The sequence below is a fragment of the Carcharodon carcharias genome, chromosome 9 (genome assembly GCF_017639515.1).
Source record: "Carcharodon carcharias isolate sCarCar2 chromosome 9, sCarCar2.pri, whole genome shotgun sequence".
In the NCBI taxonomy this organism is placed as follows: Eukaryota; Metazoa; Chordata; class Chondrichthyes; order Lamniformes; family Lamnidae; genus Carcharodon; species Carcharodon carcharias.
This window is the reverse complement of record NC_054475.1, coordinates 43,606,306-43,633,096: the sequence shown is the minus strand read 5'-3', so window position 1 is coordinate 43,633,096 and position 26,791 is coordinate 43,606,306.

Below are 26,791 nucleotides of genomic sequence, written 5' to 3'. Positions count from 1 at the left end.
TTAAAATTTTTATTTTATTTTTATTCGCTATTGGAAACCTCATCCTGCCCGTGGATGAGGTTTCCTAAAAAATGCATTGGCCAGCTCGCCAACTGTAAAATTGGATGGGCAACGAAAAATTTCTTTCAATTATAACTTTAATGGCCTTAATAGGCCTTTTAATTGTCGGCGGGCGTGCTGCCAACTCCCGCGCGTGCCCGCCGACTGAAATATCGAGCAAGTGCACGGTGACATCGGGATGCTCACCCAACATCATCGCACGTCATTTTACATTCGCTCGTGTCGGGCGCATGCCCACCCGATTAGAGTTATATTCTGCCCATAAATTCTGTCTGCGACAGGAGTCTTATCAAACAACATTTGACACTGAGACTTGCAAGGAGATATTAGGGCAGGATGCCAAAAACTTGGACAAAGAAATAAGTTTTAAGGAACATCTTAAAGGATGAAATCGAGGTAGAGATGCGGAAAGAACTATGGAGAGAATTGCAGCACTTAGGCCCTTGACAGCTGAAGGCATGGCTATCAATAGTGGAGGATTCAAAACTGGGGATGCTCAAGATGCCAGAATTTGAGGAGTGCAAAGATATCTCAGAGGGTTGTGGGGCAGGAGGATATTACAATGATAAGGCCATGGAGGGGTTTGAAAACAAGAATGAAAATTTTAAAATTGAGGCATTGCTTATCTGGGAACTAACATAAGTCAGCCAGCACAGGGGTGAATGGGACTTTGATAAGAATGCAAGACTTTATAAGACAGCTGTGTTTTAACAGTTAATTTAAAGGGAAAAAAATGCCCTGAGTAGGGGATTGGAGAACTCACGCTAAATCTCTTCCTGGAGACTGGCTTACGTGATCAGACTGTCATTGTTTTTTATTTGTTCATGGGATGTGGGTGTCACTGACTAGGACAACATTTATTACCTAAACCTAATAGCCCTTGAGAAGGTGATACTGAGCTGCCTTTTTGAACCGCTGCAGTCCATGTGATGCAGGTACATCCACAGTGCTATTAGGAAGGGAGTTCCAGGATCAGGAAAGAGGAGAAAATCTATTGCCAGTTTCCACACCTTGACGAGAGAGTCAGCTGGCTTTCTGGACACAGAGACAGAGACCCAGAGAGGCAGACAGAAACAGCTGCAGCTGTGAAAAGCAGAGGAGATTACCATTTTATGTTATCCAACAAAAAGGACGCCAATGATAGCTGGTTCTTTGTTCAAAGACATGAAACTTGTGGAGATTTAAGGACCAAGGAATCACTGAAGGTTGCCTTGCTGCTGGAAGCCAGTCTGAGGATACTCAGTACAGTGAGCGGAATGACTTTCAAAGGACACTGGGAGACTTATCTAGTATGGAAAGGAGAAGGGAGCCTGCTGAAAAACCAAGAGGAGTTGCGAACTTAATCTTCAGGGCTATGTAATTACTGGGAGCATGACGGAATGTACATACTGGGGGCAAAATATTTTGATTGTGTTAATGAATCGGGAAGGTACCTTTCCTTTAGTTTACTATATTTGGTTACTGTTACGTAATTTTAAGTTGATGTTGATTTTAGTTTGCTTGTTACAGTAAAAAATCTTAAAATGTGATATCTTGTTCTGCGATTCTTTCCATCAGTTCCTGGGAAATTTGTACCTCTTTTTAAAAGTTATTGGTTTCTACAGGGATCGTGACAACTTGGTGCGAATTAGGGCATGGGAAGCAGAGTTTTGGATGACCATAGATGAGCCCTACCATCTGAAGATAAATTCGATATGGATGGTATGGTATTTTTCAGAAGGATGGTATGGTATGTTGATGGAAAAGAATTGGCAATAATGCCACTGAAGATCAAGGGGAAATGGCTGGGCTTCTCCTTGTTCAAAATAGTAATTACAAGGCATTTGTGTGGCATACACATTACCTGACACTTGTTAGCCCAAACCTGGATATTGTCTGGGTCCTGCTGTAGGCTAGCATGGCTTATTGCCTGCTGAGGATTCCTCAACAATCATTTTAACATGGCCTTCATTTTACGAAGACGAGTGAATGCTTTCCTGCTTGATGCATTCCTGAACAATTGGGCTGCGTTTTGAAGTTGAAGCTCTGCTCCGCCATTGTAAAAGTGCATTAAATAGTTTTTTCTTTAATTCAGCAACATTTGTGCAAAATCTGCAATCATGAGCTGTATATTCTGGTCGGTGAGCGGGGACAAGGCCCGCTCGCCAACTCATGAAATGACACGGGGTATCATCAGGCATGCACCCCAATGTCACGGCACATCATTAAGACTTTCAGTTTGGCGGGCACGCACTCAAGTTGGCTGCTGAAAAAGCATGAAACCTCATCCACGGGCAGGATGAGGTTTCATGAGGATTTAAAAATCTCACAATGTTTTAAAATAAAAGTTATGGACATGTTCCAACTCACGTGACAGTGTCACATGAGGGGACATGGCAGGGAATTCTTTTTCTCAGCTTTATTTAAAGTTTAAAATGTGAGCCTATTTCCCTAAGGCAAAGTGCTGCCTCAGGGAGATCCGTGTGCTCTTCCAAGCGCATGCACGGAAGAGCGCACCCCCGCCTGCACAGGGAACGCATAGAGCTTCCTGTTGGATGTCACACCGGGCGAGCCTTAATTGGCCCGTCCATGTAAAATGGTGGCGTGCCCCCAACCTGGGGCACCAATCAGAAGTGCACCTGTCCACGCCTGCTCCCACGCTTCCCCCCCAACGGGGGGGAAAATGTTGCCCCATGTGGCAACTTAGAATTGTGGCTCTCACCTCTCATTTGGTACATGTAATTCCATGCAACTAATGAACTTGACCATCCTTAATGCTTCATAAGGCTCCTCCAGCTATAAATGAACCCATTCCAATTTATAGAGAATAAAGCTGGACACAAATCTTTCCAAATTGCATGGCAATGTTACTAGAACTTAATCGAACTTTACTGCCAAAGCCTTACAGCATTTAGATTCCTGTTTGTATGAGCTCAGTACATCAAGGGAAGTTGGCTTAGATAATCGCATGCCAGTTCTATTACCAGGTCAGCTGCTCAGAAACATAGCCAAATAAACTGCTTATTTAACTGTTTCTTAATGTAGATTTCCTTGCCTTGCAGAGTTTAGATTTTAAGTTGTAAATAATGCAGTGAACTAACGTGGGATCTCTCCTGTGAAACCAACCTCTTTGGTCAAGCTATGGTTATGTGAAACAGCTTGGGATATTTTACTACATTAAAGGTGCTAGATAAATGCGAGTTGTTGTTGTTGAGTGTTCGATTGGCTGATCACATTTCAAGTTTGAGCCATTAGGTTTATCAGCTCAAGTTTTTGATGCAGAATATCTCTTGCACATCTTAAGATGTCCATGTTTGGATCGCACAGAGTTGAATTGTTGTCTAAATCTCTAAGGCTAAAACTAAATTGCACCACAGTGTAGAAGTGTTATATAATCCATCTAGAATTGAAACAAACAAGTTAAAATAAATTCTGCTAATATCCTCGACATTTCAGACAAATGAAGCAAGCTTCCGTACACTATTATCTCACAGCAGGGCTTGAAGACCAGATGGAACCTGATAAACCTCCAGAATCAAAGAGTTTCCTAAAATACAATAATTGAACACCATCTGCTAGACTTTCAAATGTAATTCATGCACAATAAGAAGGAATAATTTATAAAAAGGTAATTTACAAAAAATTGTGCGACAGCTTGTAAATGTCTTGTTGGGCTGCTCATGGTGAGTCAGAGATTGCGTAAGAACCAATTAGGCCTAGTATTATCAGGGTCGCTCACTTAGCATTGTGAGGTCTTGAAGTCTGGCAGTAATAAGGTGCAGTCTCATGCTCTAGCAGAAGTTTGAAGGGAGTTCTACTGTCTGAGAACGTTTCTGAGGAGATTCTAGGAAGACTGTGATATGTCCTAGGATCACTGGGAGAGGTGTCCTGGGAGCATTGAGGTGTGCCTTCCAAGGATCTTGAAGCAATGGATGCCATTCTGGGATCAGAGAGCACTACGACTGCATTCTAGAGGTTTGTGGGCACTCTGAATGGTCCTGGAGAAAAGGATCTGGCAACGGGGAGGGAAAGCCTTGTCCCCTAAGCCACAAATTTGGTTGAGGTGGCGAGGAAGAGCTTGGTAAAAGTGCTGTGGTCTGGTATTGGGAAGAATGGGATGGGGTGCCAGGACCAAACTAACTTTGGCCTTTTTCACATTATCTGACTCCAATCCTAACCACGGTCCCAATCATCAGTTTCATCCTCTGGTCCATCTGTAGCTTTTTTTTGTGCCTTGTGTATTTTCTCCATTATACACTGCTTCCCATTTTGACATTCTGCCTTAAAGCAATTGATGCAGGTTAGCAAGTTTGAAGATGCAACAGTCTTCAATAAACAGATTCCGGGAAGTAAGGAAAAAATATTCTATAAAAGACTCAAAAGCTCATTGTTTAGTTTTCCAGATTTTAATATTAAAAAATCCCTTAACCATTAAAAATGCCAAAAGAAAATTCAACGCTACACTCAGCTTTTTAATTAATGAAACATAAATGTATTTTCGACATTCTTTGCTGAGAATCAAGAAACAAAAATCGTTGTTGCTGATAATTACATGGGTTTTAATAATTAAGGGCTTGTAAGACTGAGCGTGTTTAAGAGATAAGTTGTTAATATTTTAAATAAGGCCTACCTGAAGTAAATAATTAAGAATTCAATCTTCAGTTTGCTTGACAATACTTTGGAATAAGCAAAGAAATTTATAAATCCCCACAGTATGAGGGGGTACATCTTTATGTCCTTCAACTCCTGTTTACTCACGGGTGACATGCTGGGAAATTCTGCCAAAACAAGACACAAAAGATAGTTCGATGATGGAATGTATCCATTTTATTGAGAAATACTTATCTAAAAGATTTTATTTAACATCCTCTTGTGGCATGTAAATTTCAGTAGTCGAGCAAAAATCGGTAGTTTTTTTTGAAAAAGTATTTTTTGAATTCACTAACACAGGTTTATAACGGCAACTTCAGTGTTAAATGTTTATTTAAAGAGTGACCAAAATCATGCAAAAAGGAAGAATATTTGTGGCCAGGTAGTGCTTTGCACATACATGCTTTTTAAGAATCAAGAAATAAATGCAGGTATAGACCAAATGGCCTCTCAGGTCTGCCCCACCATTTAATACGTTCATGGCTGATCTTCTGCCTCAACTCCACTTTTCCAACCTCTTCCCCATATCCCTTCACTTGCTGAAAGACAATTCTCGGTCATCCCTGAATATACGCAAAGGAGCATCCAGAAAGCTCTGGGCAGAGAATTCCAAAGATCCACAGCCCTCTCAATGCTAAATGATCAACCCCTTATGCTGAAGCTGTGCTCCCATGTTCTAGTAAGTTAAGTATAGCTATAAGAAATCCCTATAATTTAAGATTGCTTTTCAAGAATATAATAAGAAGGAATTAATGACCTAACCAAATTATTTTCAGCTTAAAATGACATACAATACTCCCCACTTGCCTGAATGAGTGCAGGTCCCACAACACTCAAGAAGCTTGACACTGTCCAGGAGAAAGCAGCCTGCTTGATTGGCACCACATCCACAAACATCCACTCCCTCCACCACCGACGCATAATAGCAGTGTGTGTACCATCTACAAGATGCACTGCAGGAATTCGCCAAGTGCAGGATCTTTAGGTCGGCAAGCTGGGGGTGGGGGGGGGGGGGGGGCGGTGGGGGGTTGGGGGGGGCCCGCTTGCCGACTTGACGATGTCAGGTGGAACACCTGGGGCAGAATTTTACGAGTCAGATAGCAGAGATGTCACCACGCCCCATTTAAATTTTCAGGAAGGCGGGGGTGCAGCAAAATCAGCTGCGCACCCACCAACCTGTCAATGGCCAATTGAGGCCATTGACACGGTCAATTAAGTAATTAAAGGACCTGCTGTCCAACCTTAAGGTTGGTGGGCAGACCAGGAGCCCCGGCGGCAACTAGAAAAAACATGGAACGTCATCCACGGTGGGATGAGGTTTCATATAGGCTTCAAAAAATTTAAATAGAGGGTTTGCGAAAATTATGGACATGTTCCAATTCATGTGGCATTGTCACATGAGGGGACATGTAAGGAAAATTTTATTTTTCTATTTTGCCTTTTTTACATTTATAGCCGATCTCCTGAGGCTGCACTTAGCCTCAGGGAGATGAGTGTGCTCTTTCGTGCACATGCAGGAAAGAGCACACTCTTGACACAGGGATTCCCCCACCACCACCGCCCCCCACCCCGCCCGCACAGGGAGAGCGATTTGTGCCAACATCACTCTGGGCGGGTCTTAATTGGCCCGCCCACATAAAATGGCACTGCGCTTCCAATCGGGGGCGCCGATCAGGAGCATGCCCGTACGCGCCCACCCATCAACTTCCCCCCCAACCCCCCCGCCGACAGGGGGAAAATTCAGCCCCCGATGTCACCCCACGTCATTTCAGTCTTCAGGTCGACGGGGTCGCAGCCAACTCAGCTGTGCGCCCGCCGACCTGTCAACGGCCTATTGAGGCCATTGACAAAGTCATTAGCCTCTTTAATGGACCTGCCCGTCCAACCTTAATGTTGGCAGGCAGGCTGGGAGCCCTGGCGGGCTTCAGAAAAAGCATGAAACTTCGTCCACGGGAGGGATGAGGTTTCATGAGGGTTTTAAAAAATGTAATAAATGTATGATTTAAAGTGATGGACATGTCCCAACTCATGTGACGGTGTCACATGAGGGGACATGTCAGAGAAATTTTGTTTTTGCACCTTTACCATTTTTAAATTTGGTGCCTATCTCCCTGAGGCAGCACTTAGCCTCAGGGAGATGAGACCGTTCTTTCATGTGCATGCGCGTAAGAGCGCACTCTTGGCTGAGGGAATCCTGCCCGCCCCCCAACCTGCACAGGGAGCGCATAGCGCTTCTTGGCGGACATCATGGGGGCGGGTCTCAATTGGCCTGCCCACATAAAATGGCAACGCCCCCCAGATCGGGGCATCTGCTCACGCCCGCTCCTGCGCCTCTCACCCAACAGGGGGGAAAATTCTTCCCCAAGGCTCCTTGGACAGCACCTTCCAAACCCACGACAACTACCATCTAAAAGAACAAGGGAAGCAGATAGATGGGAACACCACCACCTGGAATTTCCCATCCAAGCCACTCACCATCCTGACTTGGAAATATATCGCCGTTCCTTCACTGTCGCTGGGTCAAAATCTTGTAACTCCTTTCCTAACAGCACTGTGGGTGAACCACATGCACTGCAGCGGTTCAAGAAGGCAGCTCACCACCACCTTCTCAAGGGCAACTAAGAATGGACAATAAACGCTGGCCCAAACAGCGAAGCCCACATCCCATGAATTAATTTTTAAAAATTATTATCCGCTATGGATCAGAATGTTTCTGACCCTTTAACAACATGAAGGTGTCTTTGTAGAGAGAATATTATATAGTCAGGGGAACATAGGCACTGCTGTGGCTGTCGACGTGACTCCAAGATGGTATGTTGCCTCCCTGGTGCCAGGGTCTGGGATGTCACTGAACAACTGCAGGGCATCCTGAAGGGGGAGGGTGATAAGGCAGAGGTCATGGTACATGTTGGTACCAATGGCATAGGTAGAAAGAGGGATGAGGTCTTGCATCAAGAATTCAGGGAGCTAGGCAGTAGACTAAAAAGAAAGATGTCTCGGTTTGTAATCTCTGGATTACTCCCAGTGCCACGTGCTAGCAAACTCAGAAATAGGAAAATAGTGCAGATGAATATGTGGCTTAAGAGTTGGTGCAGTAGGGAGGGTTTTAGATTCCTGGATCACTGGGACTGTTTCTGGGGAAGGTGGCACCTGTACAAGCTGGACAGTCTACATCTGAACCAGAGCGGGACTAGCATCCTTGCAGGTGGGTTTGCTAGTGCTGTTTGGAGGAGTTTAAACTAATTTGGCAGGGGGAGGGGACACAGAATGTTAACAGAATAGGGACACATCACAATACAGTAAAACAATCAAATCAGAGGGAGTACAACTGCGATAAGCTTCAAGGGAGTAAGACAAGGCTGATGGCTTCTACTTTAATGCCAGGAGTATTACAGGTAAAACAGATGAGTTACTAGTGAGTATTGACACGCAGAATTGTGATAAGGTAGCCATCACAGAGACATGGTTGAGGGAAGGGCAGGATTGGCAGCTCAGCATTCCAGGATATAGAACCATCAGGTGAGACAGGGGAGGGGATAAAAGAGGAGGAGGTGTTGCATTATTGGTTAAGGAGTCAGTCACTGCAGTAAGGAGAGATGATACCTTGGAGGGGGATTCGAATGAAGCTTTGTGGGTAGAGCTTAGGAATAAAAAAGGGGCAACCACATTATTAGGTGTTTATTATAGACTCCCAGATAGTCAGCAGGAAATTGAGGAGCAAATGTGTGCACAATTTGTGGAGGTGTGTAAACAATAAGAGTAGGGTAATTATATTAGGTGATTTCAACTTTCCCAACATTAATTGGGATAGACATAGTGTTAAGGGATCAGATGGAGTGGATTTCTTGAAATGTGTACAGGAGAATTTTTAGGTCAATATGTAGAGGGTCCAACAAGGGACGGCACAGTGCTGGATCTAATTCTGGGGAATGAAGCGGACAGGTGCCTAAGGTGGTGGGCGAGCATTTTAGTGATAGCGACCACAACATGGTACAGTTTAAGTTTGTTATGGACAAAGAGATCGACAAGTTTCAAAAAAATGCTTTGGATTGGGGGAGAGTGGATTTAGTAAATTAAGGCAGGATCCGGCCGAGGTAGACTGGGAACAGTTACTTGTGGGGAAACCTACAGAGGAGCAGTGGGGGTGTTCAAAAAGGAAATGGGGAGGGTACAGGCTCAATATGTTCCTTCTAGAGTGATAGGATGGAGTAACAAGCCCAGAGAACCATGGATGACCAGAGATATTCAGGTTACGATGAGAAGGAAAAGAGAGGCTTTTAGCAGGTACAAGGGAAGCAAATCAGCAGAAGCGTTAGTGGAGTACAGGGTGGAACTTAAGAAAGCAATTAGGAGAGCAAAGAGGGGATATGAGAAAGCTCTGGCTGGTAAAAGTAGGGAAAATCCCAAGATATTCTATATCAATGGGAAGAGGATAACCAGGGAAAGAGTAGGGCCCATATGGGACCAAGGGGGCAATCTATGGGTGGAGCCAGAGGACATCACTAGAATGTTGAATGAATACTTCACATCCGTCTTCACGCAAGAGAATGAGGATGAAGGTATCAAACTCAGGGAGAGAGACTGTGAGGTTCTTGAACAAATTGATATAGGGAGTGACAAAGTATTGGAGATGTTGGCAGCCTTAAAAGTGGACAAATCTCCAGGTCCTGATGATTTGTGTCCCAGGCTGCTGAAGGAGGCAAGGAAGGAGATCACAGGGGCTCTGACCCGAATTTTTAATTCCTCTCTGGTCACAGGGGATGTACCAGAGGCATGGAAAACATCTAATGTGGTTCTGCTATTTAAGAAGGGTTGTAGAGATAAGCCAGGGAACTACAGGCCAGTGAGTCTCATGTCAGTGGTAGGGAAACTATTGGAGAAAGTTCTGAAGGACAGTATCTATCTCCACTTGGAGAGGCAAAGTTTGATCAGGGATAGTCAGCATGGCGTTGTCAGAGGGAGGTCACGCCTAACAAATTTGATTGAATTTTTTGAGGAGGTGACCAGGTGTGTAGATGAGGGTAGTGTAGTTGATGTAGTTTATATGGATTTCAGCAAAGCCTTTGGCAAGGTCCCACATAGGAGACTTATAAAGAAGGCAAATGCACATGGAATACAGGGTAATTTGATAAGGTGGATTCAAAATTGGCTTAGTTGTAGGGGACAGAGAATGATGACAGAAGGATGCTTTAGTGACTGGAAGCCAGTGTCTAGTGGCATACCACAGGGATCTGTGCTCGGTCCCCTATTATTGTCATTTATATAAACGACATAGATGACTATGTGGGGGGTAGGATTAGTAAATTTGCAGATGACACAAAGATTGGCCAGGTGGTTAACAGTTAAGTTGAGTATCTTGTGCTACAGGAAGATATAGACGGGATGGTCGAATGGGCAGATAAGTGGCAGAGGCAATTTAACCCTGAAAGGTGTGAGGTGATACAATTTGGAATGAGTAATTTGACAAGGAAGTATTCAATGAACAGCATGGCACTAGGAAGCTCTGAGGAACAAAGGGACGTTGGCATGGTGAAAAAGGCATATGAGACACTTGCCTTTATCAATCGAGGCATAGATTACAAATGTAGGGAGGTCATGTTGGAGTTGTATAGAACCTTGGTGAGGCCACAGCTAGAGTACTGTGTGCAGTTCTGGTCGCCACATTATAGGAAAGATGTGATTGCACTGGAGGGGGTGCAGAGGAGATTCACCAGGATGTTGCCTGGGATGAAACATTTAAGTTATGAAGAAAGGTTGGATAGACTTGGGTTGTTTTCGTTGGAGCAGAGAAGACTGAGGGGCGACCTGATAGAGGTATACAAGATTATGAGGGGCATGGACTGGGTGGATAGGGAGCAGCTGTTGCCCTTAGTTGAAGGGTCAATCACAAGGGGGCATAAGTTCAAGGTGAGGGGCAGGAGGTTTAGGGGGAATGTGAGGAAAAACTTTTTTACCAGAGGGTGGTGATGGTCTGGAATGCGCTGCCTGGGAGGGTGGTGGAGGCGGGTTGCCTCACATCCTTTAAAAAGTACCTTGATGAGCACTTGGCACATCATAACATTCAAGGCTATGGGCCAAGTGCTGGTAAATGGGATTAGGTAGGTAGGTCTCACGTGTCGATGCAGACTTGATGGGCCAAAGGGCCTTTTCTGCACTGTGATTCTGTGAATGCTGTCCTTTCCTGAGGAGATTGTGCCATTTTCTGGTTCCAGCTTTTGGCAGATGAACATGAGATGAACACCTGGCAGCCGAGTAACCATGGTGAGTATGTGACCCTGATTGTCTGAACCTGCCATGGCGTCAGAATATTCTGAATTTTTGCTCTTTCAGAGCCTGATATAACTCGCACAATTTTCAGTTTTCAGAGTGAGAAACATTTCAACTCCTTTGATAACCGCAGGCAACAATATAACGATTGTTTTCAACTGTCTTCAACTTTACTCAGCATTTATATGTCATTATACATTTGGAGCAAAATATTTAACATTATTGGCTAAAGATCTGCCACATAGCAGACTTCTTTTCATAAAATAATTGTGTAATTTCTGTTATCGATGCCACAGTGACAAGTAAACTGGGATAATTGATTTCTGAGACCACAGGGCATAGGCTGCAGCCTGCAAAAAAGAAGGGAATAGGTTGATTTTCAGCTTACTAACTTGGCTGTCCAAAAGGCCAAGTGTCAGTCTTGGTTTAATCACAGCAGTCTCGCCTTTGAACCCAGCCTCACCCCAGGAACTTGAACACGTTAATCTAGGCTGGCAATTTAGAGAGGCTTCCCTTCGATGGGGCATTAAACCTCTCAGTCTGTCCTGACAGGTGGATGTAAAAGATCGCATAGCGCCACTTAAAGAAAATCATGGTCAGAATTTTACCTTCAACATGCAGGCACGTAATATGATGTGCGATGACATCGCACACTTGCACGATATTTCGTTTGGTGGGCATGCGCCGGAGTCAGCTGCACGCCCACCGATAATTGAAAAACCTATTAAGGATATTAACAAACTAATTAACTTCAAATTTACACTGCCCATCCAACCTAACAGTTGGTGGGCAGGTGAAAAGGCCAATTACATTTTTTAGGAAACCTCATCCATGAGCAGGATGAGGTTTCCTGAAGCTAACACTAATTAAATAACGACTTTCTTTTGACATTAAGTATGTTTCCCATCTCATGTGAAACAGTCACATGAGGAGACATGTTTCAGTAAATTTTTATTGCCTTAATTAATTTTTTTGAAAAGTGCTTCAATCTCCCTGAGGCAGCTCCATGTCTGAGGGAGATTGAGGCACTCTTTCGCACACATGCATGAACTGCACACCAGACCCAGCTCCACGCAGGTGGCGCTCAGCACGACTGCTCGCGATCCACTCAGGGTGGGCTTTAATTGACGCACCCGCGTGAAATCGCGGTGCAGAACCGATCGCAGGCAGTGGTCAGCTTCCCAACTGCTCCTGCCTACCCCTGCCGAGCCCGCCCAACGAGGGGAAATTCTGGCCCGTGGAAGTTTTCCTGGGTTCCTGGCACGACATTTATCCTCAATCAACAAGGAACCCGATTACCTGGACATTTATCTCTTCCTGTGTGTTTGAACTTGCTGCGTGTGTGAATTAGCTGAGGCATTTTCCTACAATACTTCATGGGGAGAGTTTTTAGCTCAGCGGGCAGGGGCATGTCTGACCCGAGCGATAATGATGCCCTCAGCGTCGGGTGAGTGTCCAGCGTCATCGCGCACTCGCATGATATTTCGGTTGGCAGGCATGCGCCGGAGTCAGCAGCCCATCCGCCAACAATTAAAAGGCCCTTTAAGGCCATTAAAATGTAATTGAGAGAAATTTTTCGCTGCCCATCCAACCTTACGGTTGGCAGCAGGCAAAAAGGTCAAGCGGCCATTGCACTTTTTAGGAAGCCTCATCCCACCCCCAACAGCAAATAAAAATAAAATCAAAATTTTAACATTTAATTAATAACATGTCCCTGCTCATGTGACAGAGTCACATCAGGGGACACGTTTCATAGCATTTTAGGAATCTTTATCTTTTATTTTGAAAAATGTTCATCTCCCTGAGGCAGCTCTGTGCCTCAGCGAGCACGCACCCGTGAGCAAGCGCAAAGTTCGCTCTCGCCCTCCTCCCACCCCAGGCAAGCAGCGCTGAGCACTGCCGCTTGCATTTCACGCAGGGGTGTCTTAATTGGCCCGCCAGCGTGAAATCGCAGTCTGGCCCTGATCGCGGGGGCTGTTTGCCTTCCCCAGCAACCACTGCCACCCATCCCCGCCAAGCCCGCCCAACAAAGGAAAAATCCTCCCCCATCAGTTCTTAGGCAATTTGGGACAGCCTAATGACATTGCAGCATGTAACGTAGAAACACAGAAAACCTGTGACTCTGGAAAGAGGCCATTTGTCCCATTGTGCCTGTTCTGGCCAAAAAAGAGCAATTCAGCCTAATCCCATTCTCCAGCTCTTGGTCAGTCGTCTTGTTGACCACGGCAATTCAAGTACGTATGGTTTTTGAATGTACCAATGAGTTCCAGACTCCCAACATCCACTGGGTAAAATAATTTTCCTCATCCCACCTTTAATCCTTCCACCAATTTCATTAACTCTATGCCCCCTCATTATTGATTACTTAGCAAAGAGTAATGGGTCCTTCCTATCCACTCTATCTAGGCCCCTCAAAATTTTATGCACCTCAATGAAATCTCCCCTTCACCTCCTGGTGTTTCAAATCAGAGAAATCCAACATATCCAATCTTTTCTCAAAGCTACAGAAGGGCAGAGGGGACCCACACCCTTTGTAAAACCTGCCTGAAAATTAAGCTGGTCAGCCAAAAGGTGGACAATCAGTTTTGTCAGATCACTGTCCAAACAATGAGAAATAAAAATTGACCCCATAATTTCTCAATCAATGCTAGTTTCAGCTCCAGTTGCTTTGTTGGTTGAGTAGGTAAAGGTACCACCCCATGTAATACTTCATCTTCCCTTGTACTAAGAAAGCTGATTTGCACCCAAGAGAAGGAAAGAGTCAGGCAGCTTTTCCACTCCTGAATCCTAGTGATTCCTGGTGGAACGCGAGTAAGAACATTGCACAAAGATTCAGGTGCGATTTTTCAAGCAACCCTCACAATCTAAGACATTGCATCAGAGAACTTCCTTCATTAGCTGAAGCATAGAATATAAGAGCAGAGTGGTTATGCTACAACTGTTAAAAAAACACTAGACTGCAGCTAGTGTACAGAGTACAGTAGTGGTCGCCTCACTACAGGATGAAGGTGATCACATCAGAGATGGTGCAGAGGAGATTTTTAAAATTCTTTTCACATGGCATGGACGTTGCTGGCTTAGCCAGCATTTATTACCCATCCCTAATTGCCCGTGAGAAGGTGGTGCTGAGCTGCCTTCTTGAACCGCTATAGTCCCTGTTGTGTAGGTACACCTACAGTGCTGTTAGGCAGGGAGTTTCAGGACTTTGACCCAGCGACAGTGAAGGAACAGTGATTATAGTTCCAAGGCAGGGTGGTGAGTGACTTGGTGAGGCATTTGGAGATGATGATGTTTCCATGCATCTGTTGCCCTTGTCCTTCTCGGTGGTGGAGGTTGCAGGTTTATGAGGATGTTGCCAGGGATGGAAAATTTTAGCTAGAAGGAAATATTAGTTAGCTTTGATTTCTTTGATTTGAAACATAGGAGGCAAAGGGGAGATTTTATTGAGGAGTATAAAATTATGGGTAGAATCTTACCTATGTCAGGCGGGCTGGGTGGGAACTAAGTCCTGCCTGGTGTAACATGTAGCCAGTAGCACTCAGCACTACCTGTGCGGGTGGGGGGAGGAGGGAGGGTCGGGACCTGGGCTCTTTCATGCGTGCATGCGAAGGAGCGCAGCAGTCTTCCTGAAGCACGGAGCTGCCTCAAGGAGATGAAGAGCATAATAAAAAATTTTAAATAATAAAGTAATGGCCTGAAATTTTTAATGGCCTTAAGAGGCCGTTGACAGGTCGGCGGGTGTGCAGCCAGCTCTGGCGCTCGCCCGCCGAACAAAATACTGAAATGATATGCGATGATGTCAGAATGCACGCCCGACGTCATCGCGCATCATTTTACGTGTTGGCATGTCGAGCCCGCCCCTGCAGGCCGACAGCAATATTCTACCTTATGAGGGGCCTACATAGAGTGGATAGGAAGGACCCATTTCTCTTTGCAACAAGATCAATAACCAGGGGGCATAGAGTTAATGAAATTGGTGGAAAAATTAACGGTGGGTTGAGGAGAAATCTTTTCACCCGGGGGTAGTGGGAGTCTGGAACTCATTGCTACATTCAAAAACTACTTGGATATATACTTGAATTGCAGTAATCAACAAGACTACTGACAAAGAGCTGGGGAATGAGATTAGGCTGGATCGCTCTTTCTTGGATGGAACAGGCTCAATGGGACAACTGACCTCATTCCAGCATCCATAGATTCTCTATGTTTAAGTGAAACAGACCACAATATCCTCGGGGTGTCCCAAAGTGCCTAAAACTGATGAAGTATAGAAGGGAAATGCTGCAGCTAATTCATACACGCAACAAAGCCAAACATATAGGAAGAGATAAATGGCCAGATAATCGGGTCCTTTGTTGATTAAGGAATAAATGTTATGCTAGGACCCAGGAAAACACCCAAGATTTACTTTACATGGTGCTTTGCGATCTTTTACATCCACCTGTGAGGACAGACTGAGAGAACTTTGCTTTAATACTCCATCAAAGGACAGTGCCTCTAAAATGTCAGCTAGATATGTTCAAGTTCCTGGAGCGAGGTTTGATTCAGAGATGAGAGTGCTGTGTTTGAGCCAAGGCTGACACTTGGGCACAGTATTGAATGGCACCCAGTACCTGTGCAACCATATCTCACCAAGAGTTGGGGGCGCGCACCATTTTATGTCGGCTGGCCAATTAAGGCCCGCCCAGCATGACGTGCGCCGGGAAGCACTATGCACTCCCTGTACGGGTGGGGTGGGGGGGGATTCCCTCAGCCGGGAGTGCTGCTCAGGGAGATTGGCTCCGATTTAAATCTTTGAGTAAAGATTAGAAAAAAATTTCCCTGCCATGTCCCCTCATGTGACACTGTTACATGAGTTGTGGGACATGTCCATATCTTTTATTGTAAAATATTCTGCATTTTTTACATCACTCATGAAACCTCATCCTGCCCGTGGATGAGGCTTCATGTTTTTTCACAAGCTCGCCTGTGCTCCTGGCCTGATCACCAACCTTAGTCCATTAATGAGTTCAATTGGTTTTTTAATGGCCTTAATAGGCCGTTGACAGGTCGGCGGGCGCGCATCCGACTCGGATGTGTACCCACCGAACTGACAATCTAAATGACGCGGGGTGATGGCGGGACGCATGCCCAATATCACCCTGTGTCATTTTACACATCGGCAAGCGGGCCCTGCCCCCGCTCACGACCAGAAGATGCTGGTCTGGGAGTTTCCTGACAGAACATCAGCAGGTCTGTCAGACCAGCTATGGACACACCATATAAAGAGAGTCAATGTGCACAGTTCCTTGATTTTTCTGGGGATGCCCTGGTAACAAACCCCTCTCCTGGATGCTGCTGGGATTTCTGACCCCTTCAGAGGCACACGGGCAATCAAGATGCAGCTCTTAGTGGTACGGATCTCCCTACTTCTAGCTTCTTCTCTTTCTCGATATCTTTCAATCTCTTTGTTTCTCTCTGTTCAAAGCCTGCAGTAGCAAAAACATCTGCCTCTGCCTTCATGTTCAGATGCCAAAGCTGGCACGTGCATTTCAATAGCACTTGACCTGGGCCCCTTGCTCCCACTGGTAACCAGGTCAACAGACCAGTCACCAGTCAGGATTCATAGCGGATCACATGTCTTTCCTTCTTACTCCATTCCTCAAATTTAAGAGACAGTTTAAAACATAGCCATCTTATAAAACTTCACATGCGCAACACAATCAATTTTGGCACAACTTCTTAGGAAAAATACCTTCTGTGAGATAATGTTCTTGAATTGAGAAGTGAACTACAGCTTTGAATATTTCATTATTCTATTCCTTTTAATTAGTTTCCAGAGGTCACGCTTCAAGCATAATCTTCTATTATGCACAACATTCTCTCTGAAGTTATCCCAACTTCTCAGAGAAAATATCCCTATCTCTAAGCTATACATCCTGAGAATATTTCGAGGTTGATGTCCTGTCTATCCGAAGTTACCTAATGCTGGTTGTGCAGCAACAGTGAGGCTGCAGTAACTCTGGGATAGAAAAGGATAAATTGACCAGTGTTTGCTGACTGATAGCTTAAAGTGCCTCCTTTTAGGAATGTGGACTACAGATACAAATGGAGTCTGGTTTTATTGTGACATCCCCCACAATTAAAAGGCCTGCTGAGACTCATCAATAAAAGAAACATTGTGAGTCAACTATTACCAGTGAAATCAAACCCCAGTTAACAGCTTTAGAAGGATAGGCAGAATGGAAAACTGGAGAATTAAAAGAAGTGCTTTGTGAATGATCATGTAGTGATTACAGCTGAGCTGCACAAAGTAATAATGAAGCAGCTTTTGCAAGACCCATTTAAATCCTGGATTACTGCATTAACTCTTCACATTCTCAAAGATCAGTGAACTGCACCAAACTGAGTGTAAACAGCCCTGGATGATGAAGGGATTCAGTCAAGCTGAACTAATTGTGAGTTTTCACCATCTCAGTTCAGAGGTACACTGGATTGCTTTTCCAATTATACTTCAAAAAGTAGGAATGTGTATTTTTGAAACAATCCAAAGAAACAAACGCAAAACTCTATCTCGTAATCTGTAACATTTTCAGCATATCAAAGGTGACAGAATAAATTGTCAGTCACAGATAGACCAAATAAAAAAAGATTTTCATTTATACAGTACCTATCATGACCTCAGGATAACCCAAAGTGCTTTATAGTCAATGAAGTGCTTTTTGAAATGTAATCACTGTTGTAATGTAGGCAATTTACATCCAGCAAAGTCCCACAAGCAGCAATTAATTAAATGTTCAGATCATCTATCTTTTTTTGCAATCTTGGTGAAGTCACTGGAGAGACCCTCCCAGCTTTTCATTGAAATAGTGCCATGGAATTTTTTTAAGATCAATTGAGAAGGATGGGCAGGACCTTAATCGGGTTAAATCAATGCCAAATATCAGGGGATGGGCCAAACTTCAAACTTTGACTGTCTCATCCATTACTATCCGGGATTTTTCTAGCTTCTTAAGATATTTCCCATTAGAATTACACAATATTCTGAAAAAAGTACTCAGTCTTTTGATCTGTGACATATGGGCACCTTCCCTGGCATTTCAGTCCTTTCAAAATACACAATTCAAGCCTTCCATTTAATTTTTACCACGTTAAAGAAATGCTACAGCAGTTGTCTGGGGAAAGAGAAAGTGTTTTATATTTCATTATGATCTAAAGGTAAAAGTAAAGATTTCTTCTAGTTTATTGTTTGCACACTGCCTCCTTGCTCCTACTCTGAAATCCAGCAGCCCAAAACCTCAGCAGATAATTGTTTTGCACTACCCTGAATACAGCTGAGTTTTGAGATCACTGATGTTTCACTTGTTCTTCTGCAGAGCAGGTTCAATCTTGCTTGTCATAGGGACTTGCTGTTGATGAGATGACTAGGACTGGGAAAGAATAACTGTGATAGAATCAATCAAAACAGAAGCAGGCTTTGAAACAGGTTCTGCCTACCGCGGATGCACAGCTCTTCACAAAACCGTTTCATTGCACACATGAGAAAACCAAATTGTATTTACTTACATGGGCAAGGAGAACAGTCAATCACTTCATAAGCAGTTATTGAAAATAAGGGCTCCTTTTTCACACAGGCAACCACTAAAACAAAAGACTTACAGCAACCATTCATGGTAAAGTAAAAACTCTTGATTATGAGGATAACAGATGATTAGGAAATTAAATTGCTACAAATAAATCTCTGGTTTTCAAGGGGCTTGACTATATTTGGTAGCAAAACTAGAGCAGCATATCAAGTAAGGATCATATTAGATTCATTAGTCAATATTACCTAAAGGCTAAACACTTGACTCGATTTAATTGCATGTAAATTATTCCTATCCCCATAGCTGAAGAGTTAAGCTGCTTAGAAGCCAGGAATTGCACAGTGGTAATTAAAATTTTATATTGAGATTCCTTGATCATCACAGCAGTCTCTATAGCTCAATCACTGGGAAAATGACTTTTAATTCTAAACAATAGAAAGATAATCCATTGGGCTTGACCAGAAGAGGTTAATAACCTTGAACTCTGGCAATTAGAGTACATGGACATTTCACTCCAGATGTGGCAAGAAGAATGCATGCATTTTGACCAATTGAGACAGATGGTATCATTGCAATTCTGAGGCTTGCTAATTAATTTCTGTCCTAATCACAAGATTTTATGGAATACATATTTTCACTTAAAAAGAAGGGATAGTTGACAATTGTTTTTAAAAAGTAGATGGTGTTGACTTCTCTTGCATAGACAAAAGTAGCCACCATCAGAGAGATATTAAACCTTCATCTGCAATAAACCAAAAACAAAATTATATCAGAGCTTTCCAGTCCAGCTCTAACCACAGAAGTGTTGAACCCTTGGAGAATCCCACTTCTTTTTAATGTTACTTGCCAAAAATGTTATTGTTTAATTACCACAGGATGCATTTTTTATAAAACTGTGAAATAAAAGGAAGTCTTCCTTAACAATTTGTGTGAAGGGCAATTATTCTTGTAACAATATTTGTTTAAAGAATAAGCGATTGCAGCTTTGATTAAGTAGTTAAGAGAACTATCCAAGCAGATCATAAACTAAATTATCTGCTGTAACGACCATGCCCTCATTCTCTGTCGGCACTTCTCTCTCAACTGTATTAGTTGTATCTTTAAGTAACAGTATTAATTCATTGGTGTGCTGGAAGAGAGCAGGGAAAGGTGGGTGAGATAATAACCAAAAAAGAGTTCTGAGTGTGACAAATAAGATAGATTTTTAAATAAACCTTATTATGTTACTGGGAAAAGTCTCAAAGTGCCTCACATGAAGGATCACTTTGAAGTGCAGTAACTACTGCCATTTAGGGATTTTCATCTGCAAGACCAACAAACAACAATTGAGATGTAAAGCCACTTAAATCTGCTTGTGGCTTACAGTGAAGCATCAGCCATGATATTCCCCTGCTGTTCCTTAATTATTCAGATGGAATATTTATCAGCCAACATTTTAGCCGGGTACGATGTCAAAAGCCAACCCAACATATTCGAATCTGCCCACTCCTGATTTGAATTGAGGTAGGATGGGCTCTGGGACAAACCCACTCCCAGGAATCAGGCCATTCATTTAAATATTTTAATGAGCTGCTTGCCTCAGATGTTATCTCCTGTCCAACTTTGACACTGACTAGGCCTTGGGAAATCTGGTAGCTAAAGAAAGGTGAGGAGGCAAGGAGAAAAGGTAAGTGCTTTTCCAGGAAGCAGGACTGCTTCCTCCGAGTCCACCAGAGTAAGCTGCTTCCTTCCCTGTATGTGGGCACTACCCCACCATTAATTTCACCAATCTCTGCCCCAATCTCTCTCTCTCTCCCTGTGAAGCCCCCAATCACCTGTCCACTCTCCACACATGCCATATCCAACACTTTGCATTCATCCCCACCATAGTCTCTACCCTGGCAGCAGGAAACCTCCTTCCTTCCTCCTAGGCTCTGGCCTCTTCTGCAGTTCTCCCCACCCAACAGGATGCTAAGCCTGTCAATCAGATTGATTTTCAGGAAGGAAATCTATTAACAAGAAAACCACGTACGCTGTGGAGTTAAAATTCCTATTTGGAGAAACCCAGACTTTAGGGTCCCAACTAGAAACACTCTTCCTGGCTTGGAGATCTCACTCCAGGGCCTCAGTTTATCATCTCTCTTTGAAGGAATTTGTGGAATGTCTACGAGATGGCTTTTTGGAGCAGCTTGTGGTGGAGCCCACTAGGGAACAGGCAATTCTAGATTTAGTGATGTGTAATGAGGCAGATTTGATAAGGGAGCTTAAGGTGAAGAAACCCTTAGGAGGAAGTGACCATAATATGATAGAATTTACCCTGCAATTTGAGAGGAAAAAGCTGGAATCAGATGTAACGGTATTACAGTTGAATAAAGGTAACTACAGAGGCATGAGGGAGGAGCTGGCCAGAATTGACTAGGAGATGAGCCTAGCAGGAAAGACAGTGGAACAGCAATGGCAGGAGTTTCTGGGAGTAATTTGGGAGACACAGCAAAAATTCATCCCTAGGAAGAAGAAGCAAACTAAAGGGAGGATGAGGCAAGCTGACAAGGGAAGTCAGGGACAGCATAAAAGCTAAAGAGAAAGCATACAATGCGGCGAAGAGCAGTGGGAAACCAGGGGATTGGGAAGCCAACAAAGACCAACAGAGGACAACTAAAAAAGAAATAAGGAGGGAGAAGATTAAATATGAGGGTAAGCTAGCCAGTAATATAAAAGAAGATTGCAAGAGTTTTTTTAGATATATAAAAGGTAAGAGGCAAAAGTGGACATTGGGCCACTGGAAAATGACGCTGGAGAAGTAGTAGTGGGGAACAATGAAATGGCAGAGGAACTGAATAGGTACTTTGCGTCAGTCTTCACAGTGGACGACACAGGTGACATCCCCAAAGGTCAAGAGAGTCGGGGGGCAGAGGTGAGTATGGTGGCCATTACCAAGGAGAAGGTGCTAGGAAAACTGAAAGGTCTGAAGGTGGATAAATCACCTGGACCAGATGATTACACACCAGAGTTCTGAAGGAGATAGCTGAAGAGATAGTGGAGGTGTTAGTGGTGATCTTTCAGGAATCACTGGAGTCAGGGAGGGTCCCAGAGGACTGGAAAATCGCTAATGTAACCCCCCTATTTAAGAAGGGAGTGAGGCAAAAGACGGGAAATTACAGGCCGATTAGCCTGACCTCGGTCGTTGGTAAGATTTTAGGGTCCATTATTAAGGATGAGATTTCAGAATACTTGGAAGTGCATGGTAAAATCGGGCAAAGTCAGCATGGTTTCGTCAAGGGAAGGTCATGCCTGACAAATCTGTTAGAATTCTTTGAGGAGGGGACAAGTAGGTTAGACAAAGGAGAGCCAATGGATGTTATCTACTTGGACTTCCAAAAGGTCTTTGACAAGGTGCCGCACAGGAGGCTGCTCAGTAAGATAAGAGCCCATGGTGTTAGAGGCAAGGTATTAGCATGGATAGAAGATTGGCTGTCTGGCAGGATGCAGAGAGTGGAGATAAGGGGTCCTTCTCAGGATGGCAGCCGGTGACTAGTGGAGTTCTGCAGGGGTCAGTGTTGGGACCACAACTTTTCACTTTATACATTAATGATCTAGATGAAGGAACTGAGGGCATCCTGGCTAAGTTTGCAGATGATACAAAGATAGGTGGAGGGACAGGTAGTATTGAGGAGGCAGGGAGGCTGCAGAAGGATTTAGACAGGTTAGGAGAATGGGCAAAGAAGTGGCAGATGGAATACAATGTGGGGAAGTGTGAGGTCATGCACTTTGGTAGGAAGAATAGAGGCATGGACTATTTTCTAAATGGGGAGAGAATTCAGAAATCTGGAGTGCAAACGGACTTGGGAGTCCTAGTCCAGGATTCTCTTAAGGTTAACTTGCAGGTTGAGTTGGTAGTTAGGAAGGAAAATGCAATGTTGGCATTTATTTCGAGAGGACTAGAATATAAAAGCAGGGATGTGCTCCTGAGGCTTAATAAGGTTCTGGTCAGACCACATTTAGAATATTGTGAGCAATTTTGGGCCCCGTATCTCAGGAAGGGGATGTGCTGGCCCAGGAGAGGGTCCAGAGGAGGTTCACGAGAATGATCCCAGGAATGAAAAGCTTAACATATGAGGAACATTTGAGGACTCTGGGTCTATATTCGATGGAGTTTAGAAGGATGAGGGGGATCTGATTGAAATGTACAGAATACTGAAAGGCCTGGATAGAGTGAACGTGGGGAAGATGTTTCCATTAGTAGGAAAGACTAGGACCCGAAGGCACAGCCTCAGAGTAAAGGGAAGACCTTTTAGAACAGAGATGAGGAGAAACTTCTTTAGCCAGAGAGTGGTGCATCTGTGGAATTCATTGCCACAGAAGGCTGTGGAGGCCAGGTCATTGAGTGTATTTAAAACCAAGATAGATAGGTTCTTGATTGGTAAGGGGATCAAAGGTTACGGGGAGAAGGCGGGAGAATGGGGTTGAGAAACTTATCAGCCATGACTGAACGGCAGAGCAGACTCAATGGGCCGAATGGCCTAATTTCTGCTCCTATGTCTTATGGTCTAAGGACAACATCATCTGGGTAATACAGCTTTCCTTCAATTTTGCTTTAGGATACCAGCAAAATGACCTCCTTATCTTGAACCCCAAACCTTCTGACTACTAACGGTGTCAAGCTGACTCGCGTGTGTAATGTGGCTTGAGCAGTGGTTAGGACATTTTTCAGACCCCTGATTAAAAAAAAACACAAAATAGCTTCTGAAAATGAGAGGTGGTAAAAGGCAAAAGGAGTGACCACATAAAAATTAAATTTTATGTTGTATATTCGTTAACTATAAAAGTAAGTGACAGCCAAACCACAAAGCTCCTCTGGCTACTGTGCAGATCACAAAATGCCTGGTGCCTTGCCTTGGTAGTATGTGTATGAGAAAAAACAAAGTAAATGATGATATTATCCAGCCTTCCTGAAGCTACTGTGCTTGATTGGAAATTAAACGCATTACATGATTGCTGAAGCCTGCAGATATTGAGCAAGTCATTAAGCAAGAAGATTAAAGCTCGCATGAGCAGTAGAGAGCTCTGAATCATTAAGGCACCCAGATTTGCATATTCTTGAGTTAATGACATAAATTTGTTCAGCTCTTTTATCCATTTTTGGACAAAGAATGTAATGAGGTCTAGAGCTGAGGGGGAACTCAAACTGAGCATCAGTGAGCAGGTTATTGCAGTGCATGTGCCACTTGATCGCACTGTTGATGACACCTTCCATCTCTGCTGATTATTGAGAGTAGACTGATGGGGCAGTCATTGGCTGAGCTGAATTTGTCCTGCTTTTTGTGGCAGCACATACCTGAATATTTTCCACATTGTTGGGTAGAGGTTTGTATTGTAGTTGACTGGAACAGCTTGGCCAGGGGCCCGGCTTGATCTGGAGCACAAGTTTTCAGTGCTACAGCTGGAATGTTGTCAGGGCCTTTGCGATATCCAGTGTCTTCAGCAATTCCTTGCTATCACATCGAATGAATCAAATTGGCTGAAGACAAGCATCTGTGATGACAGGGGGAGGCCAAGATTGATCACCCACCCTCCACTTCTGGCTAAAGATGGTTGCAAATGCCTCAGCCTTGTCTTTGCCACTGATATGCTGGGCTCTCCCATCCATTGAGGATGGGAATATTAGTGGAGCCTCATCCTCTGGTTAGTTGTTTAATTGTGCATCACCATTCATGACTGGATGTGGCAGGACTGTGTTCTAACCCTTTGATTGTGGGATCACTTTGCCTGTCTATCACATGCTGCTTCCATGTACTGTGAGAAGGCTGCAGAATGAATACAGTATATGCAAAACTCTAAGGAAATTCTATTTGGCATTCAAATAAAGCTATGTAAATAAAATTAACCCCTTGATGAAAACAGTCCTTTAGAGAATCCATCCCAATAAGTTTGGCCCCTCTACCTGTAAGAATCCATCCAATGCAAAGGTGCTATCCTTGAAATGAGTAGTATCCTCCTACACTGCCCGAAATAAAGTCAGTCGAACTCCAACCTTCTACTTCACTCTAATTTAGAGGAAAATCAATCTCCAGTTTTATAGACCAGGAGATTTATTTTGCAACACCAACATTCCCTCCCCTCCCTTTAATATGCTTGGACGGACCTTCTGGAGCAAATTTGCACATTCATTCAATAAAATGTAATAAATATAGTATTAAATTTAGTAGAAGCAATAGGTAACACTGAACTTCTCATTCAACTTCTTGCTGTATGTCATGTTTTTCCTTAATTAATAATTTAATTGAATATCAGTGATAAATGAACCTTTCATCCTTATAAAGCCTTAATCTGCAATCGAAGTTAATATCCATGGGATTATTTTGAAGCTGCTTTAGTGTGAATGCTTCATGAAGCTAATTTTCATCCATGCATTTTAGCACTGCCAGATCCCAGGTACCAGGTTAAAATGGTGCTTTTGCCCTAGCACTGCTACTTGTTGAGGGCCTGTGACAGGAACATTGCCGGGTGGTTAACAATGAGGTTAAGTGTCTTGGGCTACAGGAAGATATAGATGGGATGATCAAATGGGCAGATAAGTGGCAGATGGAATTTAACCCTGAAAGGTCTGTGGTGATACACTTTAGAAGAAGTAATTGGACAAGGAAGTATTCAATGAACGGCATGGCACTAGGAAGTTCTGAGGAACAAAGGGACCTTGGCGTGTGTGTCCATAGATCTCTGAAGGCAGAGGGGCACGTTAGTGGGGTGGTGAAAAAGGCTTATGGGACACTTGCCTTTATCAATCAAGGCATAGATTACAAAAGTAGGGAGGTCATGTTGGAGTTGTATAGAACCTTGGTGAGGCCATAGCTGGAGTACTATGTGCAGTTCTGGTCGCCACATTATAGGAAGGACGTAATTGCACTGGAGGGGATGCAGAGGAGATTCATCAGGATGTTGCCTGGGATGAAACATTTAGTATTATGAAGAAAGGTTGGATAGACTTGGGTTGTTTTCGTTGGAGCAGAGAAGACTGAGGGGCGACCTGATCGAGGTGTACAGGATTATGAGGGGCATGGACAGGGTGGATAGGGAGCAGCTGTTCCCCTTAGTTGAAGGGTCAGTCACAAGGGGGCATAAGTTCAAGGTGAGGGGCAGGAGGTTTAGGGGGGATGTGAGGAAAAACGTTTTTACCCAGAGGGTGGTGATGGTCTGGAACGCGCTGCCTGGGAGGGTGGTGGAGGCGGGTTGCCTCACATCCTTTAAAAAGTACCTGGATGAGCACTTGGCACATCATAACATTCAAGGCTATGGGCCAAGTGCTGGTAAATGGGATTAGGTAGGTAGATCAGGTGTTTCTCGTGTCGGTGCAGACTCGATGGGCTGAAGGTCCTCTACTGCACTGTGTGATCCTGTGATTCTGATTCTGTAATTGTCCTGGTGGTGATCTCCTTCATTGCTCAGGTATGTACATCTTGCTGAGAATTATGAGCATTGGGCAGAAAGGTCCGAGATTTGCACGAAGTGCTGTAGTGGGCAGGAAAAAGATACTTTTTCAGCCGGCCGAAATAGTGGGTTTTCAGTCCATATTGCCCCAATTCTGCCTCATTAATTATGCATTGCCGGAAAACATGCTGTTTTGATGGCTGGTGGGTTCTCATTCGCCCGCCACACCATCACCTCACTGCTTCATCACACTGGGCGCCATATTTAAAGTGAAGCCACACGCACACCTCTCAGCTTTCCAGCCCAGGACTGCTGCACAGAGCATGTCCCCGTGGCGCCAAATCCTGCAGCAGCTGGCAGATGTGACCAACCAGTTCTCTGGACATGCGCAGTCTTTGGCGACACTGGTTCTCAGTTATCTGCAAGGAAAAAAGGTGGCATCTATAGGCCCTGGGTCTAGCTAGACGCCAACCAGCAACGGCTCGCTGTGGCTCTCAGTGGTGTGTACAGAATCCCCAGCCGCACCTTCTTCCAGAGGGTGCAACTCCTCCCTCTACCCAGCCAGGCACCTCCGTCGCTCTCTTCTCCTTTGTCTCCGAGGCTTGCAGCTAGGTCACCAGGCTCCATGCCCCAACGTACTCCTCCTGCAGGATGAAATAGAGAGACACGTGTGTTAGCTTGGGTGTACTAAGAACCTGTCCTGGTTAAGTGTGAAGGCCCCTTAACACATGCCAGAGAGTGCTGGCCACCACTTGGATGACCCGAGTTTAGTGCGCTGCATGGCTGCCCGAAACCCCACCCAACTCCGGCCCACTCCACTTGACCGATTGGCAGCAGCTTTGCCCACTGGATTGCATGCTCTTCTC